General features: G+C 37.4%; 1 pseudogene; it reads right to left on the bottom strand.

Moving 5' to 3' along the window:
- Positions 1-208: 208 nt before the first annotated feature.
- LOC125855867 (bZIP transcription factor 17-like) lies at positions 209-16175 on the bottom strand (annotated as a pseudogene).
- Between the last annotated feature and the right edge of the window lie 226 nt (positions 16176-16401).

The raw sequence follows: 16401 nt of genomic DNA, 5'->3' as shown, positions 1-16401 counted from the left end.
AGGTGCAAACCACAGACCTGCAAGACAGATCGTGGGTCCTCCTATGACCTGTGGATGGTGGCCGTGGCTGTCATCTCCAATAGTTGAAAGCGTCAATCTGCTCTGTTCGAGTTTACGGGGTGTTACATTATCTCCCCCTTGGAAACATTCGTCCTCGAATGAAGATTAAACTAGCTGAAATGGAGGGAGAGGGCTGCATTCCCCAACACTAAACTACTGAAACTGATTTCCGACTGAACTGAGTTCCAACAACATAGAAATACGCTGAAAATGCAAGTACAACCTGAAGAAACATGACACTAAGACTAAATTCATGCATGAATGACTGAAAAACTAAAGAGGAGCTATTACCTCAAGTTGGAGTGGAATCGAAAGGAAAGACGTAAGGATACTTGGACTTCATGGCTGCTTCTGCTTCCTAATAGCTCCCCACTACGGAATGACTCCTCCACAAAACCTTGACTGAAGGGACTTCTTTGTTTCTCAGCCTTTGAACGTGACGATCAAGAATCTCAACTGGTACATCCTCATAAGAAAGACTATCTTTCACGACGACACTCTCTAATGGCACTATGGATGCTGGATCACCCACTGACTTCTTCAATAGTGAAATGTGAAAGACCGTATGCAGTGCTGCTAGTTCTACTAGCAGCTAGAACTCATAAGTCACTTTGTCAATCCTTTTCAGAATCTTGTAAGGGCCTACGTATCTATGATTGAGCTTCCCTTTCTTTCCAAAACTCATCACCTCTTCCATAGGTGACACTTTCAGGAAAACCCACTCATCAACTGGGAACTCTAGTTTCCTTCTCCTTACATCTGCATAAGACTTCTGGCGATTCTAGGCTGTGTTAAGTGTATATCTGATGAGTTGTACTTTCTCCATAGCATTATGAACTGAATCTGCCCCTATCAAGGCTACTTCACCTACTTCAAACCAATCGACGGGAGATCTACATCTACGCCCATAGAATTCCTCATAAGGGTCATCTGAATACTGGAATGGTAACTATTGTTGTTGGCGAACTTAATAAGAGAAAGGAGATCATCCCAACTACCCTTGAAGTCGATCAGACAAGCTCTCAACATGTCCTCTAGGGTCTGAATGGTACGCTCTACCTAACCATCCGTCTGTGGGTGAAATGTTGTGGTAAGGTTAACCTGAGTATCAAGACCTTTTTGAAATGACTTCCAAAAATAAGAGGTAAATCGAGGACCTCTATCAGAGATGATAGACAAAGGAACCCCATGCAGCCTAACTATCTCATTAATGTAAAGCTTGGCGTAGTCCTCTACCAAATTTGTAGTCTTGACCGCCAAAAAAGCTAGAAAACTTAGTAACTCTATCAACTATCACCCAAATGGAGTCATGTTGTTTGCGAGTACGAGGTAAACTTGTGATGAAGTCCATGTTCATCACTTCGCATTTCAAAGTAGGAATATCAATCTCTTGAGTCATACCTCCGGGTTTCTGATGTTCTACCTTGACTTGCTGGCAATTAGGGCAGTTAGCCACAAAATCTGCTATATCCCTTTTCATAACATCCCACCATAGACTTCCCGTAGATCACGGTACATATTAGTGGCGCTTGGATGAATAGAATATCTAGAGTTATGGGCTTCTGCAAGTATCTGTTGTCTCAACTCACCTACCTTAGGAACACATAATCGACCCTGATAGCGAAGCACGCCATCTCCCCCTTACGAGAAAACCTCAACCCTCTGTTGGTGGATTTCACTCTTTAATTCAAGAAATATTGGATCACCATCTTGTTTTTCCATAACCTCTACTACCAAAGAAGATTCTGACCCATTCTGAACTGTTACACCACCATCTGATATGCTCATAAGACGAACTCCAAGGCGAGCAACTCTGTGGACGTCTTTTGCTAGCTCATTTCTTTCTTTCTCAGTATGTGCCACACTACCCATCGATAGTCTGCTAAGAGCATCTGTAACTACATTGGCCTTACCAGGATGGTAATGCACACTCATATCATAAGCCTTGAGGAACTCAAGCCATCTTCTCTGGCGAAGATTCAACTTTTTCTGAGTGAACACATACTGCAGACTCTTATGGTCTGTGAACACATCTACGTGAACACCATACAAATAATGTCTCCAAATCTTAAGTGCAAAAACCATTGCTGCAAGCTCGAGGTCAGGAGTTGGATAGGTCTTCTCATGCACCTTAAGCTGTCTAGAAGAATATGCTATAACCTTACATTGTTGCAACAACAGACAACGTAAGCCGACTCTGGATGCATCAGAATATATAACATAACCATTTGAACCCTCGGGTAGAGTCAAAATAGTAGTTGTGATCAACCTAGTTTTCAGTTCTGCAAAGATTTTCTTAGAATCATCTGACCATTGATACATGACCTTCTTCTAAGTCAACTTAGTCAATGGAGAGGCTATGGATGAGAATCCTTCCATGAACTTTCTGGAATGACCCGCTAGACCCAGAAAGCTTCTGATATCTGTAGGAGAGGTAGGTCTAGGCCATTGTTTCACTATTTTTTTTCTAAAAATCCACTCGGATCCCTTCACTAGACACAATATTCCCATGGAAAGCAACTGTCTTCAACCCAAACTCACATTTGCTAAACTTAGCGAATAACTGGTTATCCTTAAGAGTTTGCAGAACAACTCTTAAATGGTTCGCATGTTCTTCCTCATTCCTAGAGTATATGAGGATATAATCAATAAAGACCATAATAAACAAGACCAAATAATGTTTGAACACTCTCTTAATCAAGTACATGAAAGCTGCAGGAGCATTGGTTAGTTCAAATGACATACCTACAAATTCATAATGACCATACCGAGTTCTAAAGGTTGTCTTCAGAATGTCACTATCTCTAACTCTTACTTGGTGATAACCGATCTGAGGTCTATCTTTGAGAAGTGACTAGCACCCTGAAGTTGGTCAAACAAGTCATCAATTCAGGGGATGGGGTACTTATTCTTGATGTGACCTTGTTCAACTGCCTATAGTCAATGCACATTTTGAGAGATCCATCTTTCTTTTTTACAAACAACATAGGTGCACCCTATGGGGAAATACTAGGTCTGATGAAGCCCTTATCTAGAAGGTCTTTCAACTGCTCTTTCTATTCCATAAGCTATGTTGGAGCCATTCTATAAGGAGGAATAGAAATAGGCCGAGTATCTGGAAGGAGATCAATTCGAAAGTTGATTTCCCTTTTGGGAGAAACTCTGGGAAGATCTTCTGAAACACTTCTGGGAACTCATTAAATACTGGTACTAACTCAAGAGTTGGGGTTTCAGAGCTTGAATCCTTAACCTGTTGTAAATAATAAAGATAACCTTAGAAATCATCTTTCTGGCCTTAAAGTAAGAAATAAATCGACCCATAGGTGCTAAACTACTACCCTTCCATTCTAAGATTGGTTCGTCTCGAAACTGGAAACGAACAATCCTAGTTCTACAATCGACTGAAGCATAACATGAATGTAACCTATCCATGCCTAGAATGATATCGAAGTCCACCATTTCTAACTCTACAAGATCTGCTGTGGTGACTTTCTAAGAGACCCTGACAGGGCAATTTTTTTATACCCGTTTAGCTATAACTTGGTCATCGACTGGAGTAGAGACATAGAAGGGTTCTGAGAGAGTTTCTGGACGGACATCGAAGGGTTCTGAAGTGTTTTTGGATGGACATCGAATTTGACTGCTATATAAGGAGTTACAAAGGAAAGATTATCCCCTGGATCTAACAATGCATAAACATCTAAGTCAAAGACTCATAACGTACCAGTGACGACATCAGAAGAATCTTCCTGATCTTGGTGAGCCTGTAGAGCATACAATCTATTTTGGCATTGATCGCCACATGTACCAGATGAGTTACCCTGCTGAGTCGGGTGACCTGATGGTACTGCTGAAGTTGTGGACTGAGCTCTACCATGGTTACCTCATTAACTCTATTTAGAAAGACAATCCTTCAACCTATGACTAGACTAACCACACACAACACATCCTTCCTTTCCTGCAAGGCACTCGCCCAGATGGTTCTTACAACACTTAGGAAAAGTTGGGTAGGTTTTGATACCTAAAAAGCATCCCTCAGACTTAGAGCATGATGCCCTACCTGTTTTCATCTTGTCTGAGCATGGAGGATAGAACACTAACTAAAGAAAGGGATGGGGCTGAAAATTTCTGCTGACCCTGCGAGCGATTCCGACCACTCGATTTCTATTAGAAATAATCATAGTTTCTTGGCCTAGCCTTCTTGTTCTCCTTAACCTGTTCTCTAAGATTATCACCCTCAACCTGCTGAGCATGAGTCATGAGCCTAGAGATGCTCATATTCTCCAGCAACATAACATTTCTACATTATGTTTTCACCAAGTTTGACACTCCATGTAGAAACTTATTCATTTGAGCCCTAGGATAAACAACCATGTGAGGAGCATACCTGGAGAGTTGGGTGAACTTGAGTCCATACTCTTGGATTGTCATAGAACCCTGCCTCAAATTCATGAACTCCTGAGCTTTTGCCTCTCTCAACACTCTTGGGAAAAACCTGCCCTAAAAGGTCTCACTAAACCAATCCCAAATGATAGGAGCTGCATATATACCCCTATTCTCTTTCCACTAAGTATACCAGATATGAGCCACATCCTTGAGTTGGTACGATGCTAACTCAACCCGATCATTCCTAGTTACTTGCATCACTTCAAAGATCTTTTTGACCTCATAAATAATGTTTTGGGGATCCTCATCAACCAACGATCCTAAGAACTCTGGCGGATTCATCCTAACAAAATCCCGCACTCTAGCTTCAGCTGACCTAACATTTGCATTTGCCTGACCTGGAACCCGCTGATTGTTCTGGTTGGGCATACTATGGTGTTTCAGAACTCTGCATTCAAAACTTCTTGATCTGGAATGGAAGAGTTACGTTTGTGTTCCTAGCATTCACATTCCTGGTGTTAGCTCTACGAGGAGGCATGATCTGAAACGTAGAACGTAGAGTTAGAACAGAATTAGATCATACCTTACGCACGATAAGAGTAACAAGGAAATAAAGATTTTTCCTAAAACACTTTTTAGCCTTCCTCTTATTAGATGTGGTGCGCACTATACAACCATGAAAAAGACTCTTCATAGTGCGGCTTTTAAGACACTTAAACCTAAGGATCTAATACCAAGTTTGTCATGCCCTGAGCTACCCCCGAGACGCGTACACGAAACCTACGATCACAAGTGACCCCAAGCTAACACTGTTGGCATGACATGAGCATACTAAGAATAATAATAACTGATGCGGAAGATAATCATAAGTAAATCTGAAATGATGGGGATACCCATATAATAAATCTAAACATATCAAATTTGAGAGTTTAATACAAAAGAAATATTAAACTCAAATACTAAGCTGAATCCAACTATGTGTGAAAATAGCCTCTAATTGACTAGAAGTGTTGGGACATGCCCCACCCAAATCGAGAAAAATTGAAACTACAAGATTAAAAACTGAAAGATAGCATGACTATTATCCTCGAAGAATGAGGACTCACCATTGATGCTGCTGAACTGGAGATCGGGAACCAATCTAAGCTTGATTGGAATGCTGACAACCTGGACCTACATCACGGAAAGATGTAGCGCAAAGTATGCGTCAGTACTTGAAAGGTACTGAGCATGCAAAATAGAGTAAAGCTGAAATAAACATATAACTAAACAAGTAATAAAGCAAGAGTATAATCTGAACATTATATGGATACTGATTACTAAGCTAACTGAATGTAATGACCAATTTATAATCTGCTAAGAAGGGAATACTAACTATACTGAAATGTGGACAATGCAATGGAGTCTGGCTGAACTGTGGGAGCTACTAATAACCAATAATAAAACCAGATGAGATAAATGTGGAGTCTGATGTATACGCCTCACTGAGAGGACCTAATACACCTGGCCAAAGATGTAGAGGCATGCTTGTGTGATCACTAAAATGATGCCCACAGAGGGGACTGTCAACCTAGGTATCTTGTAGTTCTGGGACTATATGGGTGACTGACCCTAATCCAACTTGGTATAATGTAACTCGTAATAGATTAAATGATTAACACATTATGACTGAATTTTTGTAATAGACTGGATAGCTCAAACTGACATGCAAACTGAGAATGCACAATTATTAAACCGATAGTGACACATTCAAAAAATGAGGCATGTATATCTGAATAGCTTAAATGTCTGACCTATCATGTGTAATTCAAGAACTAAAGAAATATATAGCTAGGGTTCAAAAATTCATGTAAGAAATGAATTAATTACAAGATAATCTTATTTGGAACATATAAATAACTAATTCATAATGATTTGCTGAAATTTTGAAACCCTAGGTCTAGTTATAACGAGGGAATCAAGAATCTGACTGAATTTTAGGGACCTAATGGGTGAAAGTAACCCACTAGTGGAATCCCACATACCTGGTGACGAATTCCATGGAAAAATCTTTCAATTTCGGGGGTGGAACTGAACAAACCTTGTTGTGTTCTTGAACTAAGGTTCTTGACCTCTTTTCTCCTCTTACGCTCTAATTTTTCTAAGTTTTGATTAATGATTTGAATTAGGTAAGTTCTAGTTATGTTTATAGGATTAAATTGACTAAAACCTCAGAATATAGTTTCTAAACGACGTAGTTTTAGGGTTAAACGAATATGGAAAACACTAAAAGACCCCTAATTTAACAGTTGTCAGAGTCACTAACAGATGCGACTGACGGACCATCGATGTACTGACGGTTCGTGCTGGTCATCCGTCGATCTGTACAGAAGCTGGGATTTTGAGTGTCAGATCCACGGCCCTAGCCATAGACCGTTGTCTGACCTACGGTACGTAGGTCTTGGTGTGGCCTGACCCTTAGCCAGTTTTTCTGAGCCTTCAGGGAGGTGGGTCGTAGGTGCAAACCACAGACCTACAGGAAAGATCGTGGGTCCTCCTACGGTCCGTGGATGGTGCCCGTGGGTGTCACCTGCAACACCTAAAAGCTGCAATCTGGTCTTTTTGAGTATACGGGGTGTTACAAAGGGTTTTGAAACAATGATCTATTAATTATCATCTTTTCTTAATGTCTTTCTCATTTAAAAGTTGATTCAACTTTGGACTTAACACCTTCCCACTTTAAGTATTTAGTATAATATATATGATATTATTTGATATTTAATTAATTAGATATTTTATTTAGAATATGAGTAAAATGGTAATCCAACTTTGAAGTTGGGAGCTTCCCGCTTTTAATATGAGTAGATATAATGAACGTGCGTTGCACGTGGTTGCCTTGTCTTGTGATGACTACAATTGTGAAACAGTAAAGATACTTATTCATCATAATATATCGATGTAATTATGTGCATAGTCCCTTTTACCTAATTTAACAGAAAATTGTATGCATACTACCATTGTTCAACATATTGAATATGTAAGGGAAGACTTTGTATGGATATTTCTCATTTACCAAATATTACTTTCTAAACATTACTCCATTATACCCGACTAAAAGGCTTGAATTAGATGCATGAAACTTAGGGCTGAAGCTCTAAATACTATGTTAATATATAATTTTGCTCGAAGGAACATTTGGTACTGGTAATGACACCGTCCAGAAATAAATGGTACCTTTTAGTAGTTCCAAGTCAATAACCTTGTATCATAATTATCAATATCTAAGTCTACACAATTGTTATATTTCTTCATATGTTGCGTGGTGATGGTCAACTTGTCTCTTCTTCAACCAAACCTAGCAAATACAACCAATGTCATTATCATTAGCTCAATGTAATTTATTGGTTTTATTCCTAATTCATTAGGCTAAAAAAGATATCAATCATTTCTCACCTAATACTTCCTTCTATATGATATTTCTTGTATATATCCATGTCGTCGTATGTGGTTGTTTAGTCATAACCAATACTTTTTTTTCAAAATAAATATGTCAAGAATATTAGTAAATTAGGTTGTCTACCAGGAATGAACATCTAGTGCTTTTTGAAACATTGGATTGATCAACACAATGCTCACGGGTAGTGTTGATATCCCAAAAGTACTTTGTTTGGAAAACAACAAATTAAGGTGAGGAATCAACAAATATACTCTATAATTAAACAATTAGCAGATAGAAGAGGCTAGGTATATATTTATATATTGAGAATCTCATGTCACATAATCCAAGAATAGGTTGATCATCTTTCAGCTTTTCCAGATTTGCGCCATCAATTACTACAAAATCTCCCTATAGAGTAACAGTTGTATGTTCTATGCAATAATGGCAAATTAGAGTTCATTTTATAATAAAAATTTAGCTTCTTTTGCTATTTCCTCTTACAATGATAGGATTCACTATAACTAACACACAAAACAAGTTTGAATAGAGATGAGGTAAATTAGGGATAGGTATTATGTTAAGACAATGAGAATTTTCAAAAAGTCATGTGAAGAGTTACTGAATATGGCACCATTTGTCACTTTTTCTACGCGTTCCAAAAATACAAAGCCTTCGGAAAATTTGTGTGTTGAAACAACATGGACACTCTCCTTTATGATTGTGTTGTTTGTAATGGATAGTTTAATCACTTTGTGCACGAAAGTGTAGTTGGGGTTGACTCGATTCAACAGCCCATTAGCAATCTAGAAACTTTTATTTGTCTTTAAGAAGTCTTTCTATGTGTTGATATGCTTATTAATTAGTGTCTCTTGCAACTTTTTCCCCTAGTATTGATGTAATTTATATGTGATATCATTACAGAAATATTAAGTGGAGTAGATAGGAACGTTAGCATATAACTAAAGAAAAGTGTTTCCTCGTTGTCCACTAATATTTTCGTTTGGATAGTCCCTTCATGGCGTGAATTCTTGTATGAAATTAGAGAACCCTTTTAAATAACTAATACCTTCATCACCTAATTAGTAGAGTATCTTAGTAGCTGGTTAATGGGGAAACTCTGCTTTGATAATTCAGTTTCGGTTGCCATGTGTGATGTATCTAGATAGTTAGAGGTGTAAAGGGGAAAGTTAATATGAATATTAATTTTGGGCCGTAACGTGTAATAGTAAAATACAAAGGATTCATTAAGTAGATTGTAGCAATGATATAATCCCAAGAACAATGTGCTTCAAGTAGTCCAATGAAGAACATTACATGATATATAAGGAGAGTGGAAACTTACAATTTAAGATGTGGAGTGAAATATGTCAATGTCGAGTCCAATATTGTAATGTGTTTTGCCGAAAGAAGACCAATACTTTCCTAGGAAATAGTGCAAAAAGGTTAAGTGACTTACAAAGTGCAGATATAGGCATAAACAACAAAAAAAGTATACTAGTAGAAGAACAGGAACAGGGCAGACCTATGCATTTTCCAGAAGTTGATTTACTAATCGGAGACCATGTTGTATGCGTGGTTGATATAATTAGGGTAATATGTAGAGGATGTGTTGGTTGGTGTATAATTGGCCGTTGGGCTGATAAAGGGAAACTTGGCATGTTTCTTGTGAAAGAGTTGATTATACACAGGTGTTTGTGAGGTTGTGTTGTTTGGTAAATCCTTGGACGTTGGGCAAAGGAAACTTGGCGTCTTTCCTGTGAAAGAGGTGACTACTCGTAGGTTCTTGGGAGGTTGCGTTGGTTCGGAATATTTGGACTTTGGGCAAATGCAGGGAAACTTGGCGTCTGTCTAGTGAAAGTGGTGAATATTCACAGGTGTTTGTTGCACTAGGGGTGTTTAGTTAGTTTTTTTTTTTAATATGATGGGTATTTTGCATAATCTTATTATGTGAGGGTGTGTTTATGTAATTTAACATTCCTTTTTTGGAGTTCATGGTTTTAAGGTAGTATAGATATGATGATGAGATGATATGATATATGTTTATTATTGCTCAAATTAATTATACTTTAGTTTCCGCTAGGACTTCATAGAATGTTAGAGTAGTTCATTAGCAGCATGCCAGTACCAAGGGTCCTGTCACAGCCCGAACCTACTCCTTAGGTGAGACTGGTACTCCAGAACCATTGCTGGCCCCAAGTGAACCCTTGTCCTGGCTTAAGTTATAGCGGAAGACTTAAATAACAAGAAACAGTCTCAAAGGACAACTCATGCAATATCTTAAAGAAATATTAAACTAGCCAAAATGGCAACACAAGTCTTAACGAATACAACTAAAAACGGAAAGACTAAAGAACTATAAGTACTCATCTATGAAGGCTCTAAAGCAAAGAGGGATATGGGGACAAGACCCCCGATCATCCTAATGACTGAAATACGAAAAGAATGAAAAAAGGGTCCTCCGAAAAGCAAAGAGGCTTACCAACTAACTTTGAGTGCTCAACTGGATCAACGAGTAGCTGGATACTGATCTTGATTACATGTATTTGCATCATAAAACAATGCAGGCCAAATGACATCAGTACATTGAATGTGCGAGTATGCAAGGGGAAAACTAAACATGGCATAAGCTTGTAAGGAATCTGAAAAGAATACTTACCTTAGATTTACTCAACTCAAATGCAAAGTAAAACAACAATAAAGATGCAGTTTATACGAAGCATTTAAAACAGTAGATGACAACTCAATGTATTAAGGAAATACAATAACAACTCAGTTTACATATAAAGTAATATAATACTGTGGGAGTTTCTTTAACCGACAACCACCACTATGAGCTAAAGTGATGATACAATGTCTTGCCCACGCTGTCAGAACTATCATATACCTTGCCGTGATATAGAACGCCTCAACTAAGTGGATCCACTAGTCTATGCTAAAAAGAAATAAGCAATCATCTAAAAAGTATGATCCTTTCTGCCCATGATGGCTACATAGTTTATGGAGACTTGAGTTATTATGAACTCGTCCCCATATTGGTGCTCAATACTACTCCTAAAATATACTCAGCTCATATGTTTTAAAACAAAAATCTTTCTGTGATTTGAGATAATTACTCAAAAACTAGCTCAAAGGCTCTCTTGGAAATCAATGTTTCCTCTCTTGTTTAAATGTGAAAACATTTCAACTCTTGGAAATACTTAGTTCCAATATAATCTTTGAAGAAATGAACTTTACTCTTACTCTTTACTCAACTGAAAACACAATCCTTAAAACAAAGTTAAAACGTTTGTAAAAGACTTTTGGAAAACTCTATGAACTTCTCCTGACTTGACTCTTAACTTTATTTGAATTGAATTACGGATTAAAGGTTCATGATCTCATGTTTATGGATGATTTCATGATTTTTAGAAGTACCTTATAGTGTAGAAATCAACTAGAAGACTTAGGTACGTTGCTAGGGAACTAGTATGGAAAGAAGTAGGAAAAGGTGGAAAAACTGGCGTCCCTGGCACTCTGAGAGACACGGGGCGCCAGGAGGGAAACATCAGAAAGTTGGGCTGGGGCGCACTGGCTGGTGTGGCCCCCTAGGGTCCAAACTTCAGAAGTCCTTCTTGGGCGCTCTGAGAGGAGCGGTGCCCCACCCCCTTCCCCAGATTTTTGACGAATTTTGTTGCTCGTTTTTCAACTCTAAACCCTCTAGATTCAATTGGTTCTTTTTTCCCAAACTCTTAGATTTTACTATATCATCAATATATGCAGGAATCTACTCAAAATCACAACTAATTTCATGTATCAAACTCAAGAAACTTCTCAACAACATCAACAACAAGAACCCACAAGAACTTAAATGAATTTCATCAAGAACTCACAATCTTTTCTTTCAAAAACACAAATACACTGAATTGAATCATGATTGACGCGTGGGTGAACTAACCCAATGCTATGTGATCTCACATACCTCGTAGGGATCACCCCTTGACGAAATCCACGATCTTAGCTTCAAGACATGACGATTCCTTTCCTTCTCTTCTCCTTTCTCCTCTTCTTCTCTCTTCTCTCAAAATACTAACTCAAATTTCAAAAGCGTAAACTGACCAAATTCAGTTTAGACCCCTAAGTAATTACCAAAAATGAAATAATTTAATTGGGTATGGAAAAGACCAAAATACCCTTCCAAAATCTGATTTTGACTTTCTTTATATAAACAGCCCAACTTCAAATGGGAATATCTCCCTCGTACGAACTCAGAATTGAGAAAACTTGGTGGTGTTGGAAATATAATTAAAAGATATTTCCTACGGTATCTTGTAGCACACCTAACTCATCCTGATCTAGGAGTTATGATCGTTTCAAGTTGTCCTAAAACCCAAACTTAACATAACTTCACAAATTTTTTAGTTTTTTTTCTTTCTGTCCAAAAATGACTCTTTCTAGTTCTAGGTATTTCTAGTTCTTTCAAATAGAGAGATGTTACAGGTCCACTTGAGGTCATTCATGATCTTGAGTGCCGGTCACAACTAGTGTGTAGAATCGGACAGTGACGGTAATATTTTGGTTTTTTTCCTATCAATTGATAGAAAGATACCAAGTACGAGGGGATAAAAATGAAGCCACTTCAAAGCTTGATTTTGTATAAAGCTAGACAACAACTAATTGGTAAAAGTAGAAGTGCTACATGTGATGTTACTACTTTTCTTCAAGTAGAAAATCCACTTAGAAATTTCGAGGAAGTAATAAATATTCTCAAAGGTAAAGCCAAACTTCTACAAATAATGTTGAAGGAGAGTAGACTATTTTGATAAGAAAAAGGATTGGATCACAACTTAATTATAGTCCTAAGATCGCACAATAAACATTCAATCAACGAAATTTGTTACCATCCCAAAAAGAAAGATTTGCAACTCACTTAAGGATTCTTTTTAGCTCGCAAAATCTCACAATCTATCTACTAACATGTTAAAAGGAATTGCAAGTTCAATTTCCGGACAGATTTACAAAGAACATAGGTGTGGAATAGTAGTAAAAAAATCAACCATCGTTGCAACACTTGCTCTAGCTTTAGTCTATAAATGCAATTGGACAACAACTAATTGCTTGAGTTTTAGCTGATGCGTTTAATTGTTAAGACTTTAAGCTTGATTTGATATCAATCTTTTAAAAAAAATATTTCTTTATACATTAATGACACATAATTTCTATGATCTGATTTCTCAAATAACTAAGCTAATTAAGGAATTGAATATTCCTGCTTGATCAAAGCAGGGAAAACCTTTAGAGGTTAAGAACGGAGGCCACTTTCAAAAATGATGTCATCCCTTAGCATATTTGAAGAATAAATTATCTAAGATTGTTTTTAAAAACTAAATGAACTATTCATGGATGTCATTTATAGAGGAAGAATTGGTGTCTCTTTATCCATAATCTTATATCAGAGGTGTTGTGAGTTATTAAACCTGACTCAATTGTTCCATCAGTTTGAAAGCATAATATTTTTTAATGCTTCATACATTGCCTCCATCCAAGAGAAGAGAGAAGTAGAGTTTAAGGACTTGAGACACATAAGCTACGTGGGAAGTTTCTACTATATTGTTGTTGAGTTGCTCACTATGGTCATGGTCAAACTAAAAACAAACACACAACTAAAGAAAACATATCACAACTTAAGAAAATACCTCAATTTTTGTCTATGGTCATGTGTTCTCTTCTTTGATCCTTTCTTTTCTCTTTCTGCTAAGTGTGTGGTTGTATAATAATTCTACACTTAATAGCTTAATTTACCGATGTTCAATGCCTTGATTGTCCCAGGTAAGATGCCATATCATTTAGGAGAAAGTCAAATGTTTTCTAGTTATTTGCTAATGAAAGGAATTTCCAACTACAATTGTCCTTCTTGAGTAAATATAGAGCGCGAAAACATAATGCATATAACTTAAAGGATTGTTCGCTTTCTTGTTTTGATAATAAAAGAGAGATAATGTATTATTATTGCAGAAACATATGACACATAAAGAAGACAACCATCACACCCCATATATTAATGACGACTATTAGTAGATCTTATGGTATCTACGCCATTGTTTTTCAATGATGCTTCTGCTACATGAACACTATCAATAAATGGAAGCATGAAAGAATATGTGACATATTTGACACTATCAATAAGCACAACAATGAATATTCGAGCGACGGAATTCAGACCCATGATTCCATCACCATCACCATCAACCAGAACAGATACTACGCATGAAGAAGTGACTTATTCTTTCTGACATTCTCTCGCTTTCCATTTGTTACAGTTTGTTCTTCGAAAATATTGTCAGAGGGTAAAGAAAGGGAAACTAGAGGACCAGTGAGGATCCTTCTACTTTTATGGAGATGAGTTCCATTCTACATTTCTTCCATAGATATATCCCTAGTATTGGTAACTGGAACTACGGTTTGTAGAGAAGAAGATGACGCATCAAACTCGAACACTTCTATACACGTGTCTGAACTCAACAAAGGCCCTGCTCAAATGAACACAAAAATGATTTTAAATACTAGAAAGAAGAAGGCTTCTCCAAACCACAAATTTGCTTAGAACATATACTATGACGAGGATACAATGATGTAAGATATCGAATTAAGGGACTCAAAGCAATTCAAAATACCTAAATTCATAAAGCAAACACTTGAAAAAGTAACTAGATCTGCGTCCGTTGAAAGTCGTTAGGGTATAATAGCTAGAGGAATTCATTTCTATCAAAAATAGAAGATTTGAACTAAAAAAAAGGAAAAATAAAAGCAAAAAATGAATTTAAATGATATGAAGTCCTTAAAATGCTCAGTCAAATCACAAAGATAAGAATTAATAGTCAGTCTAGATAAAACAACACTTACCAACAACACCCTCAAGGTACCATTGTTGCATAGTTTCCTTAACATTCTCTTTCTCCTCAGATCCAAGAAACCTTTCTCCCACTATAGGACTTCGAAAAGGCGAGGATGGATTCCTGGGATAGACGGGGCGAAATCTCCAGGAACTGCGAGGCCTAGGTCTCTATTATTCTTATCAGCACTTCCATGAGATGCCATGACTTTCTCAGTTGCCAATACAGACTGAGTTATCAAGTTCCTGTCAATCTTAACAAGTTTATCATTTCTTGGGACATATAAAGAGGTTATTAGAGGATCACTACCATTGACCACATGAACAAACTCATCTACATCCTTATTGCTATTTTGTTGATTGCTTTCACCTTGACCTCCTTGGCCACAATACAAGCTATGATCTTTTCCACCATATTTCCTAAAATAACCAGTCACATTCACATGCACCGTCAATAGTCAAAATTCTTCCACGATGTTTTTCATTAAATCCACTCACAAAAGACTCTCCACTTATAAATGGTTCACGCATACCTCCATATCTCACTTTCAATAAAGGAAACAGCCCACCAAAGAGAAACATGAAGAACAACACATCAAGGAAGCTAACACTAGCAACCTTCTTTGTTTTCGCCTCACTCTTTCTTTTCTCCACTTTCTTGCTACTTTTTGGGGCTGGTGCTAGTTCATGTGATTTCAACTTTGGAATCGAAATGAATGAAACATGAGATCCTTGTCGCTTCATCATATAAGGTGGTGTATATGACATCCATGAAGGAGGATAGGGATAAATCACGGGGGTGCCGACACTTTAGGAGGTACACCAATACCTCCAAGTTGTGTCTTTAGAGTTGCATTTTCCGCCATTTGATAGGATAACTTTGCATTTCAAGTGTTGAATTGTTGAATGAAGTATTCTAAATTTATCCTCTAACTCCTCAACATAATGCTTTTTTCTTTTGCTTGACAAGTGAGCACTTTCCCTGTTCCTGATTTTTCTAGCTATCTTCTTTTTGTCCGCATCATTATTAACATTATCACTCAAGGAAAATAGAGTTGATTTTTGGTGTTTGCTTATATTAGAATTGACACCCTCTAATTTGAGTTTTTGTTCTACAACTCCACCCTTTACTAAATTAGTTTCTAAATTTGGAGAAAAATTTACTGGATTGTTTGAACCAAGAGCTTCCCCGAGACAATATTCCGTGGTCGATTTGATTATTCCACAAGCATCTTCAAAACTCCTAAGCAGTCGACTCTTAGGTTGATCAAAGTTATTTGGGTTCATCTGACTCAATTTTAAACCTGGCTCTGACTCGAGACAGACTAGCAGATGACTAGGGTTTTTAAACGCATCATTATTGGTAGGGTTTGGAAAAACATCATTGAATGATTCATCAATAATGATGTTATCGATCGTGAAATTAACATTTTGAAATTCCATAGGGATATCTTAGACATTTTCTTGATATGTTGCGGTCATGTGTAGGGCAAAAAAAGTACGGTCAAGAGGTAGAACTACAAGACCGTCGAACTCCCCGATGAAGTTCGCTTCTTCTTTCGGTGATGGATCGGCCATATCAAGATTTTTCAGAAATTAATCAGAGAATTCGAGCGAGACATGGTAGGTATAGAGATAAACTGAGAGTTACTTTTCTTTTATTGTTTTT

The sequence above is a fragment of the Solanum stenotomum genome, chromosome 2 (genome assembly GCF_019186545.1).
Source record: "Solanum stenotomum isolate F172 chromosome 2, ASM1918654v1, whole genome shotgun sequence".
NCBI lineage: Eukaryota > Viridiplantae > Streptophyta > Magnoliopsida > Solanales > Solanaceae > Solanum > Solanum stenotomum.
The sequence above is the reverse complement of the archived record's forward strand: the minus strand, read 5'-3'. Positions and strand labels throughout refer to the sequence as shown.